We start from the raw sequence: 7,632 nt of genomic DNA, 5'->3' as shown, positions 1-7,632 counted from the left end.
AGGCATATAAGAATTACTTGGACTAGTCCCTTGATTACTCAAAGATAAATTGGGATGATTCTGCAATGAAGGGTTGTAGTAAGTTGATTTTGATCCTATCCCAGTTCTATTACATTTCTGGTTGTCCTTGTAACAGATGGATTCTAGGTTTAATGGATATTTTTTGCTCATATGAACATCTCTGCAATAAATACAAGAGATAATTTCAAATTGGCTTGGTTGTTGACCTAAAATGTTAGCATTAAAATCGGTAACAGAAAAGTTCTTAAGCATGGAAGTCATAGAAGATACCTGGGTTGCCAAAGACGCAAGTAGATCATCTTCGTGAACTTTGACCACTCTTCTTTCTATGGCAATGTAGTAGTCTGCCATTGATAGTTTTTGCTAGAGATCCTTTCAAGGGCCTCACATGCTTCATGGTGTGATTTCGCAAGAAGAGATCCATTGGTTGAAGCGTCTACCACCATCCTTTTATGTGCGTTGAGACCACTGTAAAAAGTCTCCAAATGAATATTGTGAGGAATGCCATGATGAGCACATTTCAGTAACAATTCCTTGAATCACTCCCATGCATCATAAAGAGATTCGTAGTCTAGTTGTTGAAATGTAGCAATTTCATTTCTGAGCTTGACATTTTTACTTGGTGGAACTATTTCACCAATAATTTCTCAGCCAATTCTTGCCATGTTGATACCGAATTAGGTGGTAAGGAATTCAACCATGATCACGCTCTTTCTTTCAGCGAGAATAGGAATAACTTTAACCTCAAAGCTTCTTCATACACTTCGGCTAGCTTGAATGAATCACTTACTTCCATGAATAAACGAAGGTGTAGATGTGGATCTTCGGTAGGCTTTCTATTAAATTGGCCTATCATTTGCAACATTTGGAACTTAGCCAGCTTTAATTCGAACCGAGGAGCCTCAATTTTGGGCCTCACAATTCCTGGATTAAGTCTATTTAATAAAGGCACAACATATTGACAGATGGGGCAGTTTCTATCATCAGCAACAATGATCAGATTATAAGTGTTGTAAAAAGCTCCTTGGTTTTGATTTAATCGTAGAGGATACATAATCACTTGAAAATAGAAAAAGAAATAAAATAAATATAAAATAAAATAAATTTAAACCAAATTGCAAAATAATTATCTTAAAAAATAATGACAAATACAGTCCTTAGCAATAGTGCCAAAAAATTGTGTCACGTGATTATAAGCAAGCATACACGGTCATATAAGTAATATGTAGTAAGTAAAAGAGTATCATCTCCATAAGGGCTGTGTGGAAATTATTCGCAAAGTTAAGTTTTAATCAATTTGGTTAAATAAGACAAAGAAGAATATTGTTGATGAAAAGTCATAGTTTAAATTAAAGGATGAAATCAATATTCAAATACCCACAAAACAAAATAACATACATTGCGAAAATGATCACAACAGAAATAAACACAAGGAATAATATAACACAACATGTATAAACTAAAATAAAATATTTCACTTTAACAAGAGTTCATTAGTAGTCATAAAAATAATTTTACTGAAAGATTTGTGGCGATATGAAAATTCATTAAACCCATTTTAATAAAAACATAGGCTTCTCCTAAAGTCCTATTATGTTCCTAAGTTAATTAGCATATCCCTACGTAAAAAAAACTAACTTAGAAAGAACCCTTCTTGGCATTTATACGCTTTATGCATATAACAACTATCTTTTGAAATTGACATGATATGAACCATTTAGTTTTACGTCTATTAACTATTACCTCTTCCTAGATTAAACAGTTAATTCAATAACTTACAAATGTTGGCCATACATTCACAAGTATAAACATGTTTTAAACCTAAATGAATGAAATAATCATTTGTACGAATATTCAAAAAACAAAATCTAATTAACTCAAATAAAGATTCATATCCATTATGAATAAACAAAATTAAGTCACATCATATTAAACTAAAAATATAAAGATGAGATGCAATCTTGTCTCCCGACATAGAAAACAATAATTTAACAGTAAAGAAAAGGGTAATAAAAATTTGTCGAGGGGGAATATCCACGGCCATTTCACAATGCGAAGAGTAAACAACTGAATGTAAGAGGCTATCTCCAGCTGCTCCTTACGGCTTCCCATGGTGGCTTTCCTCCTCGTCTTTATGCTAAAATAATCTAAACATCTTCAAGTCAACCTCCTAATTGCTCTTATTTCAGCAAGTGATTGCTAAAATCAACAAAGATACGGGCCTTGCGGAGGAAACATTGTGGTGTTTGAGTGTCAAGTTTAGGTGGCATAAAGTAGGTAATGGGAGGAGAATTCGGGAAATGAAATCATGGAATGGTATTTAACGTGATGGCGATATCAAATAGTCCTTCGGGTTGACACCGTGACGATGGTATATGGTGTAAGACCATAGAAGAAAGAGGCCATGACAGTCTGGTTTAAGGTATATGGCATAAGACCAAAGATGAAAGAGGCTATGGCAGTCTGATATGAGATATGTAGCGTAAGACCATTGATGAAAGATGTCATGATGACATGGTACAAGGTATAAGGTATATGATGTAAGACCATAGATAAAAGATGCTATGACAACTAGGTAGGATGAGTAAGACCATGGATGAAAGACTCTATGGCATAACAAAGATAGTTTGTTGGGGCAGTAAACACAAAATAGAGATAGTCCGTTGGGACAATAAACACAGAACATAAATAGTCTGTTGGGACAATAAAGACGAGGTAAGTCCGTCGGGACAGTAAACACGATGTAACACCCTTAACCCGTATTTGTTACTAAAATAAGGTTACGGAGCATTACTGTAAATACATAACTCAAATCATTCATTTCAAACATTTCATAATCATTGAAAAATCCAATCAAACACATACATAACGTCCCTAGTTCGAGCTCTCGAGGCCTTAAAAACACTTTAGAAATGATTCGGGACTAAATTGAAAACCTTTAGAAATTCATGGAAAAAGATAGAAAAATTCACACTGTAGGGGTCACACAGCCTTGTAGCCAGGTCGTGTGACTTACATGGCTGATACACACGCCTGTGTCTCAGGCCATGTAACATTTGGAATAGGGACACACGGCCGTGTCCCAGCTCATGTCCATGCCCATGTAACTCTCTGACTTGGGTCACACGGCCAAGCCATATGCCCGTGTGCTAGACTGTGTAACTGCTTGACTAGCAAACCTTTGATACCTACAGGGGACACATGGCTGTGTGTGACACATGGCTGAGACACACGTCCGTGTCTTAGGCCGTGTGGACAAGAAATAGGCCATTTCCAAGCCATTTCTTTCACCTAAATCAAGCTCACACCTACAAGCCATTTACACATAAAATCAAGCTTCAAAACATATTTGAAACATGCATAATAAGACCAAATCGAATACCAAATTCCATTCAACCAATATGCTATATAGGCACCTCAAATGCAAACATACAATTTATCTAAACATATACATGTACTTAACACATTTCATTCATCAACACTTAGTTCATTTTCCATTACAAAACTCATCACAATTTGACCTCATTTATACCATTACAAATAGTTCATATCTACCTTAAAGCATACCTCTACTTGGTCTCATTATAAACATACCAAATGATCATTTCAAACATACCTAAACGTAAGCACATTTAACTTTACCATTTTAAATTCATGCCAATACAAAATAACTTTACCATTTGGACTATTTCTCACATACATCAAAACTATCAAAATGACACAAATCTAGCCATTTCCAAATGGTACCAACAACCACCATATATTCATACCATATTTCAATTATGCACATCTATTCAAAACCTTTCCTAGGCATACCATAACTTGACCATGTTAAGGTCAATTCATCACCTATCACTTCGGCCATTTAAACATGCATTAATACATTATCCAAATAAAACACATCATCAAGGCATCAAAAGTACCAAATTTACATCAACCAAAATGACATATACATGACAAACTCATCAATTACCAGAAACCACAAGTCTACCTATACATGCCATTAGAACCTTGATCAAGACATCAAAATCTACCAATATAATCACTAGATAGTGTGATAAATCTCTAACCAGCTTCAAACCCAATCGAGCTTCCGGTAATCTGTAAAGTAAGAGAAGATGACTACGTAAGCAATGAATGCTTAGTAAGTTCGTAAAAACTTGAAACAATACCAATACTTAAACTTAGTATAAACCTATTGAACACCATACAACTCACAATTGAGTATATTTATAAACATCACATACCCCTTTCATTCATAACATAATAAGGTCTCATAGATTGACTTACATATTTATCAACCTTTCCTTAAAACGATAAACCATTTAATTTACTTATTTACCATTTCATTCACTTAACATAAATTTAGATAACATTATCAATCCACTAATTATTATACTCGTTTATGAATTAGATAACTTTATCCATAGCATACGTAAGTTTATCATATAAGTACATCATTGAACTTATCAATCCCTCTTTCATCATATTACAAATCAACTATGAACTTACCATTTCATTACCTTTCCTCACCCGTTTCATATGCATAACATACAAGACATAAATGTAACATTAACTATAGCCACAAGCTAGTGCATTTAAGCATAACTCTTTTAGAATCAACTACACATTAAACCATTTCATGAGAAATTACATACTTTGATTCTTACCACTCTTTCCTGCACATAAGCATCTTTCCATTTGGTCACTTACCATTTCAATGCATATCTTTAAAACTAACATAATACAATCCAACTAATAGCTTGGCACAAGCTTAAGCATCATCAACAACACATGTTAGTGCATCAATTCATAATTCACTTGAATTAACATAAGATAAGTCATTAAACATGAATAACCTTACTTGAATCATCAATTTCATGAACATAGACATACTTTCATTTAACATTTCCTTTTCATTCCTTTTCATAGTTTTCATGATATAAGTCATTTGAATACTTATCGTTCCTTTCCTTTTCATGCCCGTTGAACCACTTAGAATAATATCGGAGACAGGGGAAAGCTCACACAAAGTGTGCTAAACATATGGTCGAAACCATTCCTTTTCCTTTTCATAGATGCTCATACGAGCCATAAATGGGTCTGCTTACACAAGCTGTCGGTCATAACGTAGCTACACGGTGCTGCTCACAGAAACTGTGGAGTATTCGCAACAAATACCGGAACTCAACGATTGGTAGGATATTCAGGACCAACACCCAAAACATGGTAACCCTAATGACATGTCATTTGTATCCTATCTATTCCTAAGGTTCAAACGGGGATCGATAGTTGTCAAAACGTCATTGGATTTCCATCATTTCATTATAAGATAAATTGCATAATAACATATATATATATATATTGATTCAATCATAATAGAATCACATATTAACATTCAATTTAATCAACATGATACAGAATACAATTCATACGAACTTACCTGACTAAATTGTAGAAATAACAAAGTACAGTGACTTTTTGGTAATTTTCCATTCTCCTCGATTTTCCTCTTGATCTTGATCTAAATTAATAGTTTCATTCAATTTATTAATTTAGATAGTAAAACAATTTATTTTATGCAATGTAGTCATTTTTGATATTTTTACAAAATTTCCCTAACATTTTACTTTTATTCAATTTAGTTCCTAAGCCTAAAACATGCAAATTAACCATTTTATTGCAATTTTCCACTAGCAAAATATTCATAGTCTCCATTTCAACCTAATTTTTCAACAATTTCAGATCAAGTCCTTAAACTATTACTATTTTAATAATTTAGTCCCTAATCAATAAATTCATCAAAAATCACTTAAAAATACTTTTAAATAACAAATAATATATCAAATTCATCATTTAACATAAAAAATCCCTAGATTCATCAATGGAAACATTCAATATCTTTAATAGTTTCAAAATCGAAAGTACGGGTTAGCTATATCTAGTTGCAACGATATCAAAAACATAAAAATTACAAGAAACGGGTTCAAAACAGACTTACATGTATTATCCAAAGCAAGGCTGAAGCTTGAAGCTTTCTTATGGTGTTTTTCGGTGATGAACAAGCCAAAAATGAAGAAGAAACCTTATGTTTTCTTCTTCTTATTATTATTTTAACCTTTATTCATTACTTTAATAATAAAATAAGTTATAAAACTTATAAAATTAAAAGAAATTAAAGCATCCATCGTCCCACTATTTTAAGGATGGTTTATTTATCCATTAAGGTCATCTAATTATAATTCTTTAATCAATTAACACCTTTAAACTAATAGCGATTGACTTTTTCAACTTTTATGGTTTAGTCCTTTTTGCTTAATTAACTATCGAAACATTAAAATTTCTTAACAAAACATTAATACAACCTTAATGACACTTCGTAAATATTTATAAAAATATTTACGACTCGTTTATAGAAACGAGGTCTCGATACCTTATTTTTTAAAACCACTTGACTTTAGAGTCTTACCACTTAAACTTAATTAATCATTCATAAAACAAAAATTACCATATCAAAAACCTTTTTAAAACCAAAAGTGACTCGTAAACATAAAATAATAATGTTTACGAACTTGCTCATTAGATTTGTGGCCTCAAAACCACTATTTTTGGCAGCACTAAAAAATGGGCTATTACACACGGGGTGATAAGTCCGATGAGACGCAGAGAATAAGGAAGAAGGGTATAAGACCATAGCTCAGCTATAGAAATTCACAAAGTCCACCATAAAAAAATACAGAAAATACACCAAGACCTCAAATGAGGAGTATACGACCAGTGCACCAAGAATGAGAGACCACATATGTGGAATAAGAGTATAAAGAAAGTGGTATGGATAGATGTGAAAGTCGACAAGGCATGGGGAAGACCCGATAAGAATTAGAGGAAGATAGGTCATTCGAGAGCTGGTCTAACTATGGAAAAGTATTCAAGGATTGCAAGCAAGGATCCGTCATGAAGAGCCATCAAAGGTTACACAAAGGAGTTGTACGCAAGAGGTAATCTCATAGAAGGGATGGGAATTACATTCTCAGAATAAGGATTCTTCCCTGGGGACAGAGTGCCTGTCAAGACTATTCCTCTTTGAGGAAAGTCTAATGTGAGTACACCACCATAATAATAGCCGTAGGGAGGAAACGAGCAAGTGGGATAACAAGCTCGTATAGTCAGAGGAATGATAACTTGCTAGTTTAGCTAGATAGAGTGATCGTCACTTATGGGATAGAAGAGTCCCCAAGTAAGGACTGGAGTGAGGGGCGAGTTACCGAAAGAAATCCCCCACCGTTACCAATAGGGTGGAGCAAGAATGGTTTCGCCAGAGTTACGAGGTTCATGGAAGGTCAGCACAACATGGAACTGCCAATAAGTCCTTCGGGACTAGTGTGTGGGAAGAACGTGATTGCCAAGGTCTGGTATGACCAAGAAAGACAGCTCTGAAGAACCCTTGGACAGGAAAGACGAGAAAGCTATCGGAGAGGTGTATGAAGGTAAATAGGCGTATAACCAAGTCCAAGAGAAGGGAAAGTGTAAGGAAGGAAAGATAAGAAGAAAGGATAATATTCACTGATATGGTGAAGTACCTGAGATACGATTGAATGGAGAGTTTGACCA

At 34.0% G+C, this 7,632-nt stretch overlaps 1 non-coding gene across 1 annotated transcript; it reads left to right on the top strand.

The window, feature by feature from the left end:
• The first annotated feature begins 522 nt into the window (after window positions 1-522).
• LOC128042021 (small nucleolar RNA R71) lies at window positions 523-629 on the top strand. The gene has a single exon (XR_008197229.1). It is a non-coding gene; the product is annotated as a small nucleolar RNA R71 (small nucleolar RNA).
• The last annotated feature ends 7,003 nt before the right edge of the window (window positions 630-7,632 follow it).

This window comes from Gossypium raimondii, chromosome 6 (genome assembly GCF_025698545.1).
Source record: "Gossypium raimondii isolate GPD5lz chromosome 6, ASM2569854v1, whole genome shotgun sequence".
Taxonomy (NCBI): domain Eukaryota; kingdom Viridiplantae; phylum Streptophyta; class Magnoliopsida; order Malvales; family Malvaceae; genus Gossypium; species Gossypium raimondii.
Note: the sequence above shows the minus strand (reverse complement) of the source record. Positions and strands in the feature narration are given on the sequence as shown.